The sequence below is a fragment of the Mauremys mutica genome, chromosome 6, assembly GCF_020497125.1.
Source record: "Mauremys mutica isolate MM-2020 ecotype Southern chromosome 6, ASM2049712v1, whole genome shotgun sequence".
NCBI classification, from domain to species: domain Eukaryota; kingdom Metazoa; phylum Chordata; order Testudines; family Geoemydidae; genus Mauremys; species Mauremys mutica.
This window is the reverse complement of record NC_059077.1, coordinates 20,964,756-20,976,585: the sequence shown is the minus strand read 5'-3', so window position 1 is coordinate 20,976,585 and position 11,830 is coordinate 20,964,756.

The following is an 11,830-nucleotide window of genomic DNA, read 5'->3' as shown; positions in this document are numbered from 1 at the left end:
CATCCCAAACCTGCATCACGATGTGATCCTACTACTCAGTGCTTGGTTACAAAGCTCCATACCAATGGTCCACGGTGTGCAGCTGCTCCATGAATGCCAAATTCTGGTTTGCCCTGGTATGTGGCATAATAATAGCCTTGAATTTTCTAAGTGGCCCCCAGATTTGTGCGTATATAGTTATACTTAACCTTCACTATACCTGCGTTTGCTCTGCCATAATAAATGTGTGTACATTTTAAATCCTGAAGGCTCAAAGGATCTCTCTAAATAAGATTTCTTCTGGGAATAAGTAAATGCAAGATGGACATTAAGGACATTTTGAACATGTCTGCCTTGATAATAGTCAGTTTTAACTATTTCTGTAGTGCCCATCATACTTAAGCTGAGTATCATTTTTATCAGATGAAATACAGAGGCAAAGTCTCATGTTGGAAAAGGAGAGAATCAAAGTTAATTAGATATTAAATGTCTCGCTGAAATACCCAAGCAAAACGTCTCATTTCAAGAAGGGGAAACTGTAAAATGGGTTAATCATTTGTACAGTATATCATGTGATTTCCTTCAACTTGGGTGGATTAGCACCAATTAAATTTAACATTAACTTGCTGTGGAAGTGAGAACTCCATTAGGCTGCAGGAAGTGTGGTGAATTGCACTTAGAAATAGATTTGTGCTGACTAGGCAATCTGATTATAGCACAATTTTTATAACAAAAATGAAACCATTTTACAGTTTTTGTTTTTGTTTTAAAAAGCCATTAAATGTATCAAAATGAGGGAAACTCCCTCCGAAAAACAAGAAAAGGCAGCTCCGGAAATGCATTCATGAATCTTGTATATTTAGATGAAAATCAACATCTTGTGAAGTTTCTTTTCCCCCCCCCCTCTCAGTTAAGATAATTAGTTCCTTTTTTAAAGGCTCTCACATGCTCCTATTGAAGTCAGTGGCAGACTCCAAAGTAGCATGAGAGAGAGTAGGTTGCAGGCAGGAAGATTAAAAGAACATCAATTTAAAACTGATGAGGTTTTCGACTACCATAATTACAAGCAACATTTAGGATTACAGTGATTAAAAAATTAGCAGTGAGAAAAATATTCTTTGCAATTGTTTGGTTTACTCTGTATATTTGACAGCACATTGTGCATGGATGAAGCTGTTTTTTATGGCTTCCCCTGTATAGTCACAAAATATACCGCATAGAGGATTAACATTAAAAAATATTGACTAGAATACAAGTTAATAGTGTCCCTTTAAATATAGCTTTTAGAAAAGGTGCTGTTTATTAATGAAAGAAAAGGGTGATCCTTTCAAAGCTTTCAGCATGGTTGCAGCTTTATGCAAAATTAATGAAGCCTCAAGCTACACTACCTATTTGGGACAGAGGTGGTGTTACCTATATTACAGATGGGTAAACTGAGGAAGTTACTGCTCTCACACTTGGAGACAGTGGAAGAGTCAGATATATGTAGGAGTTCAGGCTCTGAATGTGTATTGCTCACTCTACCATACGTCCCTACAAAGTTTCCCCCTTCCCCGGATGCAGCGGCTCTCAACCCCATAGGCTCATGTGGCCAAATTAGCACACAGCTACAGCCCAGCTGTGTACTAAAGACCACCAAGGGTCTGGGGGCCCCACCACCTGGCGGGGCTGGGTCAGGATCAGGGCTTCCCGCCAGCCCTGCAAGGTCTGGGGCTGCTGGATGCCCGGCTCTGCGAGGGTCTGGGGATGCCGGACAGCCCCACGGGGTCTGGGGCTGTGTGGCAGGGGTCCGGGACTGCCTGCTAGCCCTGTGCGGTGGGGGTCGGGGCTGCCCAGCAGCCCTGTGCGGCAGGGGTCAGTGTCAGGGCTGCTGCCTGGCTGCCCTACACCTGGCCCCATGGCCAGGTCCAGGTTCAGGGCTACTGCCAGGCCCCACATATTGGGGTCTAGGATCGATGCTGCTCCCCCCCCCCCCCCCCCCCCCCGCCCAGAGCTCCACTCCCGGTCCCAGTCTGTGGAGGGGTCTTTGGGCAGGAGGCACTGGGCATAGGGGTAGGCCTGCCTCTGAGGGGAAGGGGCATTCTTGTAGCACAGGGCCGGCTGGGTTGGGCAGAGCGGGGCCATCTCCACCATGCCATGCCCCATTGCCCCCGGCCGGCCCATTGCTCCAGGGACTGACCCCCACATTCCCCTATGCTATGCCCCATTGCCCCATGAGGGCCCACAAATATGTTTGGCACCAGGCCCACAAAAGTTTAATCCGGCCCTGGATGCAATCTTATTTATGTACAAGGAACATACAATGTCCTGCTTCTCTGAACACAAGGGGACTCAGCAACAGAAGTAGCAGTTTATTAGCTTATAACCCCAAGTCTCTTTAGCCAACAAAACCAAAAGCTCTCTTACTAGCTTTCTCCTAGGTCACACTGTGCTCACAGACTGCTTGGCTTTCTTGCTGTTTGCCTCTGCCTCTCTCTTCTCTCAGTTCTTGTCTGTTCTCAGTTTCTGTGTATTTGTTCACACTCCCACGTGGTCACAATACATAGTGGAACCCTCTGCCAAAATAGTGCTAATGTCTGGGCAGTTTCTAGTAGGCCCTGTTTTAGATGTGGCACCTTACCCATCTCTTATAACTATCTGAAATGAAGGGTGTGTTCACACGTCAGTTTGAATGAGATGTTAACCCATAGGAACAGTCAAACATAAAAGAGACCCTCCCCGCCAAATATAATACATCGAAGCAAGCAACTGAATATTGACAAAATGTACACGTGTTTCTATACAAATGCTAGAAGTCTAAGTACTAAGATGGGTGAACTAGAGTGCCTGGCATTAAAATGAGGCTGTTGATGTAATAGGCATCATGGAAACTTGGTGGAATGAGGATAATCAATGGGACGTGGTAGTACCAGGGTACAAAATATATAGAAATGACAGAGTAGGTTGTGCTGGTGGGGGGAGTGGCCTGTGGATCAAAGAAAGCATACAGTCAAACACAGTAAAAATCTTAAATTAATCAGTCTGTCTCATAGAATCTCTATGGGTAGAAATTAGGGTGACCAGATGTCCCAATTTTATCAGGACTGTCCCGATATTTACTTGTTTGTCCCGCATCCTGACCGATGTTCAGTCAGGACGCGAATTGTCCCAATATTTTGCCCTCCGGCGCACAGGCGGAGGGGGCTCGCGCCCTGCCGCCCCAAGTCCACCCCGGCCCCGCCCTGACTCCGGCCCCTCTTTCCTCCTTTGGATCTCTCCCCAAATCCCCGCCCTGCCCCCGCCCCCAGCCCTGCCCCCTCACTGCCCCATTGGATCTCTCCCCAAATCCCCACCCTGTCCCCGTCTCTTCCCCAAGCACGCTGCATTCCTCCTCCTCACCCCTCCCTCCCAGGCTTGTGCTAATCAGCTGTATGGCGGCGCAAGTGCTGGAGGGAGGGGGGAGAAGGAGGACGCGGCAGCCAGATCAGGGGAGGTGGAGGTGGAGCAAAGGCGAGCTGGGGCTGGGGGGGGGGGCGGGGCCTCTTGTGTTTTTTTTTGTTTTGTTTTGCTTTTGTTTTTGTTTTTTCCTCCACCGCTGGCTCTTGGGTTGTTGTTGTTGTTGCTCCGCCCTGCCCCCACGTCCTGATTATTTCACATCTCTCATCTGGTTACCCTAATAGAAATTCCATTCTTGAACCATAAGAGTAGAGCAGTAGGACTATACTACTGACCACCTGACCAAGATGGTGACAGTGATTGATTGTGAAATGCTCAGGAAGATTAGAGAGGCTACAAAAATGGGAAATGCAATAATAATGAGGGATTTCAACTATTCTTATATTGACATGTCATCTCAGGATGGGATGCAGAGATGATATTTCGATATACATTAAACGACAGCTTCTTGCGTCAGCATGTCCTGGAATCCACAAAGGAAGGGGCAATTCTTGATTTAATCTTAAGTGAAACACAGGATGTGGTCAAAGACATGAATATAACTGAACCACTCGGTAATAACAACCATAAATGTAATTAAATTTAACATCCCTGTAGGAGGGAAAATATCAAAGAAACCCACCACAGTGGCATTTAACTTCAAAAAGGGGAACACCACAAAAATTAGGAAGCTAGTAAAATGGAAATTAAAAGGAGCAGTCACAAGGATGAAATACCTGAAAACTTCATGGAGACTATTTAAAAACCATAATAGAGGCTCAAACTAAATTTATCCCCCAAATTTAAAAAAAATCCACCCACCCACCAAATAGTAAGAGGACCAAAAAATGCCACCCTGGCTAAACAGCAAAGAAGAGGTGGTTAAAGGCAAAAAGGCCTCTCTTAAAAATTGGAAGTCAAATCCTAGTGAGGAAAATAAAGCATAAACTATGGCAAGTCACATGTAAGAACATAATAAGGCAGGCCAAGAAAGAATTTGAAGAGCAACAAGCTAAAGACACAAAAACTAACCAAAAAAATTGTTAAGTACATCAGAAGTAGGAGTCCTACCAAGCCATCATTGAGGTCACTGGCCAAAAAAAAGACAAGGCCATTTCAGAGAAGCCAAATGAATTTTTTGCTTTGGTCATCACTATGGAGGATATGGGGAAATCCCCATACATGAATTATTCTTTTTAGGGGACAAATTTGAGGAATTGATCCAGATTGAGATATCAATAAAGGAGTTTTTGGAACAAATTGATAAAGTAAACACTAATAAATCACTAGGACTAGATAGTATTCACCCGAGAGTTCTGAAGGAACTCACATGTGAAATTGCAGAACTAACTGTGGTATGTAATCTATTGTTGAAATCAGCCTGTGTTTCAGATTACTAATATAAGACCTATTTTTAAAAAGACTCCAGAGGCAATCCTGGCAATTACAGGACTGTAACCCTAACTTCAGTACCAGGAAAATTGGTTGAAACTATATTAAAGAACAAAATTATCAGATACATAGATGAACGCAATATGTTGGGGAAGATTCAACACAGCTTTTGTAAAGGGAAATCATGCCTCACCAATCTATTAGAATTCTTTGAAGGGGGTCTACAAGCATGTGGACAAGGATGATCCAGTGGATACCATGTACTTGGACTTTTAGAAAGTCTTTGACAAGGTCCCTGACTAAAAGCTCTTAAGCAAATTAAGCAGTCATGGGTTAAGAGGGAAGGTCCTCTCATGGATCAGTAACTGGTTAAAAGATAGGAAACAAAGGGTAGGAATAAGTGGTCAGTTTTCACAATGGAAAGTGGTAAAGACCAGGGTCCCACAAGGATCTGTGCCGGGACCTGTGTTGTCCAACATATTCATACGTGTTGTGTAAAAAGGGGTAAACTGCAAGGTGGCAAAATTTGCAGATGACAAAAAATTGCTCGGGATAGTTAAGTCCAAAGCTCACTGCAAAGAGCTACAAAGTAATCTTGAGAACTGGGTGACTAGGCAACAAAATGGCAAATGAAATGCAAAGTAATGCACATGGGAAAAAATGTTGCCAACTATACATAAAAATATTGGCTTTTAAATTAGCTGTTACCACTCAAAAAAGAGTGGTAACAGCTAATTTAGAATCGTGGCTAGTGTTCTGAAAACATCTGCTCAATCTGCAACAGCTGTCAAAAAAGCTAACAGAATATTAGGAACCATTAGAAAGGGGATAGATAATAATACAGAAAAATCATAATGCCACAATGTAATCCTCTGGTACACCCACACCTTGAATACTGTGTGCCATTCTGGTTGCCCCATCTCAAAAAAGATACATTAGAATTGGAAAAGGTACAGAGAAGGGCATCAAAAATGATTAGGGGTATGTAACAGCTTCCATATTAGCAGAGATTAAAAAGACTGGGAGTGTTCATCTTGGAAAAGAGAAAATTAAGTGGGGATCTGATAAAGGTCTATATTATCATGAATGGTGTGGAGAAAGTGAAAAAGAAAGTGTTATTTATGCCTTCTCATAACACAAGAATAATGGGTCACCTGATGAAATTCAGCAGGTTTAAAACCAACATAAGGAAGTACTTTGTCACACAATGCACAGTCAACACGTGGAACTCATTGCCAGGGGATGTTGTGAAGGCCAAAAGTATAACTGGGCTCAAAAAAGAAGTAGGTAACTTCATGGAGAATTAGATAAATTCTATAGGTCCGTCAATGGCTAATACCCAAGACATTCAGGGACACAACCCCATGCTCTGGGTGTCCCTAAGCCTCTCACTTCCAGAAGCCTGGGAGTGGACAACAGAATGGATCACTCGATAATTGCCGTGTTCTGTTCATTCCTTCTGAAGCATCTGGTACTGGCCATTGTCACAGATAGGATTCTGGGCTAGATGGACCATTGGTCTGACACACTATGGCCATTCTTATGTTCTTAACAAGGTTTCACTCAGCTCATAATATTTATCTGAAAAAAGGTGACCATGGTTTAGAGTGTTGCAATGTACTGTATGACATTGAATGCAGTACCTCAATAGATAATTTAGATCGTGATCACTGGCCATTATTATTCATATGAAAATTTTTAATTTACAAAGAAGTCAGAAAACATGAAAATGTTCCTTGTGTGAGACACAGTAGGCCACTGCCCCTTACATGTTGGTCAGGAATACACAGCCTTGTTTTAAGAAAATAATTTTGATGAGGAAGCGACAGTGGCTTGGAGGAAGTAAATGACAAACTGTGTGAGAAGCATAACTAAAGGGCAACTCCCTTCAGGGTTTCAAGGGAGGAAAATAAAGAAAAGGCTCAGACAGGGTGAGCTACTCAGGTAGCGGGAGAGGTGAAGCAAAGAAAGTCTGTGCAGAATTTTGAGAAGTTGGAGAGTAACTTTGAATTGGAGACAGAGAAGGATTGAAAGTCAGCCGCTTAGTTTAGCTTCACAAAGGTGCAGTGTGTGTTCTCTTTTGAGATGCAAAACACATACTTAACTCTGAGACCAGGTTTTGGGTAGTATATTGCCAGATCACCAACTGCAAGTTAGAGTGCCAGAGGCCTTTTCCAAAAGTACATTTGCTTATGTGTGGCAGACTGAGAATATCCTAAAAAACCTTATGGAATTAAGGTAAAGTTTATTGAATTAAATTAAACCTTATTGAATTAGGGATAATACCTTTGGGGTGGCATTGTATTAACAATGCAAATGTTTATGTACTAGGCTGAGATTATATGAAATTTCTTTAGCAGGAAGACAAGATTAATGCAATCCCTGGAAGGTATTAGGAACTTTAAAGGTCTTTTTGGAACAATGTGTGCAAAGTGGATTTCCTAGGAAGTACCTTGGGGTGAGGCGAGTGCAAATTTTACCGTCTGAAGCCAACCTTTTGAAGATATGCCCCGGAGAGAGAGAGAGAGAGCGCGAGCGAGCGAGCTGGTATGTACCAACAGGGCCGTCCTTAGGCATAGGCAGAATAGGCAGCCGCCTAGGGCACCACTAGGTCTGGGGGCACCGCTCTGCCGGGAGCCCAGACAGACGGGAAGCAGTGGAGCACGTAAGAGCAGGGCTGCTGGGTCCTAGAGAGAGCAGAATGCAGCACAGTCTGAGGGAGGGGATTGGCTGCTGGGGTCTCTGGGAAGGGGAGGGGGTAGGGGTTGGGGAAGGAGCTCACCTGTGAGTGTGACTCTTTCTCCCTGGCTGAAGTGAGGTGAGGCAGGCTCTGCGGCTCTGGAACCAGTATCCTTTGTTGTCCCCCATAACATCCATTCTTCTCCCCCACTTCCCCATGGAGCACCCCCTCCTTTCTCCCTCCTCCCCAGGAGCATCCCTCTCTCTCTCCTCCCTCCCCTCCGTCAGGGCTGGGTTGGGTGAGGTGCTGGGGGGTAGGTGGGGGGGAGGCTGGCTGCCTGCCTGCTGAGGAATGAAAGTGAAAGTAACTCACTTCCTTTGCCAGGATTGGAATGTCACACAGGGCTGGGCTGGGGTTAGCCAGATGTGTGAAAAATCAGGACAGGGGGTTGGGGTAGGGTGAGCAGCTATCCCTATTTTATAGGGCCAGTCCCAATTTTGGGGTCTTTTTCTTATATAGACTCCTTTTACCCCCACCCCGTCCTGATTTTTCACACTTGCTGTCTGGTCACTCTAGGTGGGGGTAATTAGTGCCTATATAAGACAAAGCCCCAAATTTCGGGACTGGCCCTATAAAATCAGGACATCTGGATCTGGGCACCCTAGCTGGGGAGCGCCTCTCCCGTGGGCTGGCAGCTGCCAGCGATCCACCTCATCCGGGGGGAGCTACACAGGGCAGGATGAGCTGCTGTGGCTCCATGGGTGACCTGTCCCTGAGATCAGATGCTGTGCTAACTTCACCATGATCCGTAAGGCTGGTGGTGGTGCCCATTGGCGTGTGATTGGACCTGAGGGTTTGCTGCTGCTGTTGCCACTCTGCACCCCAAGAGGTGGATTTTGGGGTCTACTGCAGCTGTTGGACCAGCAGGCTGGGGGGTGAGCCAAGCATGAAAGCAGTACTGTGTTGCCATTTAGATTGTCATTTAACAACTTTGTTTGCCAAAAATTCTTGCTAACAATCCTGAATCCAATTTCAATATTTTTTTAAAAAAATCAATATCTTAGCCAAAAACAGAAAATTAAGTTGTTGACAATTATTAGTGACAGGTTTGGTTTGAGGCAGGGAGTGGGCCAGTTTTCATCAGAGAAACAAAAAATGTTGACTGACTTTCCTATAGCCTGTTACTCCTGATAAGAGCCCTCCAACAACTGTAATATGCTCATCTCCTTACTAGTGTATAAAGCAGGGGTCGGCAACCTATGGCACACGCGCCAAAGGTGGCAGGTGAGCTGATTTTTGATGGTAGGCAGCGGCAGGCTGAGCGGCTCAACCCATCACTGCTCTGGGGTTCCAGCTGCTGCCCTATTGCCAGCTGGGATACCAGCCGTCGGCCCCACTCAGCACCTGCTGCTGGCCTGGGGACCCCCAAGGAACCCAAGGCTGGCAGCGGACTGAGCAGGCCGGCTAAACCACTCAACCTGCTGTCAGCCTGGGGTTCCATTCACTCAGCCGGCAGCGGGCAGAGCAGGGCTGGTGGGGGTTGAGTGGCTCAGTCTGCTGCCAGTCTGGGGTGTCGGCAGCACTCAGCCTACTGCTACTCCGGGGTTCCGGCTGCCAGCCCCTTGCCAGTCAGGAGCCCAGCCGCCGGCCCCACTCTGCCTCCTGCCAGCCTGGGTGAGCAGAATCCCAGGCTGGTAGCGGGCTGAGGGGGGTTGGCGCCCGGGATCCTGGGTGGCAGGAGTTGGTGGTCAGAACCCCAGACCAGCAGCAGGCTGAGCAGGGCCTGGGATCCTTGTCTAGGGTTCCAGCCACCAGCCCTGCTCAGCCCGCTGCCAGTCTGGGGTTTCATTTACTCAGCTGGCAGTGGCCTGAGCAGGACCGGTGGCCAGGACCTCAGATAATAACAATAGTTTATTTATATAATATAGACATAGAGAGAGATCTTCTACAAACGGTTAAAATGTATTACTGGCACGAGAAACCTTAAATTACAGTGAACTTGGCACACCACTTCTGAAAGGTTGCCGACCCCTGGTATAGACTGACCATATGTTGTACTAAGATTCTCCTGCATTTTTTTTTCCTGTGAGTCAGTATAGCTTTTGCCAGCCCAGAAGTTGGGCAGCCAATGTTTTACTTTTTCACAATGTTTTCTCCAACTTTCATAAAGTAAATACATAGTTAATATGAGTTAAAAAGGCCAGGGACACTTCCTTGTGAAGAATCTGTACAGCAGATCATACTAGAGCTGTGAAAATGTCAGTTTTTGATGGAAATTTAGAGGCAGTGATTTATCATGTATTTTATCATGTGAATGTGCTGCTATTGCTAATGTCTTTCGAAACAAAAATAAGGTACAATAGGACTTCTGTAACATTTCTGTGCTACCTTAATCTAGATGAGATGATTCTGTGCTGACTTCATTTTGGTCACTTTGTGCTTTACCTAGCAGTAAAACTAGGGTTATATTTTCCCACTGTTTGGAAACCCAGCTTGTTAAACTGATTTTGCAGCCAAAAAAGCCAGAAAGATTGCTTTTAATTAAAAACAAATCTTTGTTTCAATACCTCTTCATATAAATTTCCAATAAAATTTTGACAAATTAAAAAAATTATATTATTTGCATCATTCTGTCAAATCAGAATTTTTTCTTTAGTGCTACTTCTTTAGTGCTAGTGCATCAGCATTACAGTGTGCTTAATTAAGTTAAACTGGTTTTAATAACGTGAATGTGGCAAGTTTTCCAATACTGTATGCTTATATTTGTGTTGCTAAGAGCAGATCAGGCACAGGGGCACCAGTTTAATAATCTCGCCTAGGGCACCAGAAATCCTAAGGACGGCCCTGTGTACCAATTACCTGGGTCTGGAAACTCCAGATCAAAGACCCCTAAAATATATAGAGTTATGAACGTGCTTGTTCTAAGCTGCAGCTGTAAACTGGTAACCAAAAGGACTCCCTTTGGGCACGTGGGTGGGGGCAGGGGATTGAAGGACTGCTCCTTCCAGAATCCATGTTAGGGTTCAGGTTCATTCTAGTAAGCTTATTAGCATGCTGTGGGGCATGGATCAGTATTCACGTCGTGCTCCCAGTCAGTACCCAGCCTGGGCGGGGGAAGCGAATGATCCAACCAGCGGACCAAATCCAGTGATGAATCCTGGTCACGTGCCACTCAAGGCACATTGCGCATATGCTAACAAGATTAGCATGCATGTAGGTGTTATTGTTTTTAATGTGCTTTCCCTGTAACACTGTTTACCTTAAGAATAAAGTAGGCTTGCAGAGGAAGTGCTGTGTGGTACCTTATAACTGAAGCAATTACACCTGTTAACCATCTCTGCAGAGAAAGCAATCAGATGTCCTAGGGCAACCTGTCTGTGCTGGGAAATATGCAGTGAAGGCAGGGAACAGTGCAGCCTGGGAATACCCGAGTGAGAAGGGAGAGGGACGTGTCTGTCCATGAGAGGCAACGGCTGGGGAGCTGGAAGCCTGAGGGTGGGTGCCCTGGCTGGCCCACTGAGGGGATATACAAGTGCAGTTGCCCTGGACTGTGACATCATGTTATTTTCGGCAAATCAAAAAATGACCATTTTATGAAAGTTTTTTCTACCTGTCACAGAGGTGCGACGAAGCTCTCAGGCTTCTGTCTGTGAGTTTATTATTTTACTGTCGAGGGGCTCATGCTTTTGGATTGTTAAAGGTTACTTGTATTTTGAGCAGGAACACATCTACACATTCGCTAGTTATTAGACTTCAATATTTGTACAGTAGATCTTTCTCAGCACCACAGCTAACAAATTATGCTGTTTTTTTTAAATACGCTAAATTATAGCTTCTGCTATTCAGTCCGTCTTGGCATATAGTGGTCTTTGTAAACATCCAGGCGTTATTTCTTTCTATAAATCAAATAAAGCAATATTTGTAGTAGGACTATTTGCTTTCAAGAAAGCTGCTCAAGTTCTATTAGCTACCAGCTTGCCTGTAAGATAAAAAATGTAGGTTAGTAGGGAGAGATACACAAGTGCCATTTACAGCCTTTTGGCAGCAAAGCAAAGGAAAACAACATTCATAATCACTGATTTCTCCACCAAGCATCCTTCAAATGCATTGGGAACAATTCTGCTTTAAAGTCACTCTACAGCCCTTCATAGCAGCCAGTAATGTACATAGCACAGTTCAAAAGCCACAGGATACAGCTTTTACTAACAATACACTATGTTCTTGATCTCACAAGTCCTTGGAGTGCCGGGTTTCAAATGTAAGGAGACATTACACCTGGATGCAAGTAAGGTTAAATAGTAGGTATAGTCCTCCACCCTGAGTAGAAGTTTCACCTATCCTCTCAGAGGAGCAGAGTTAAAAGGG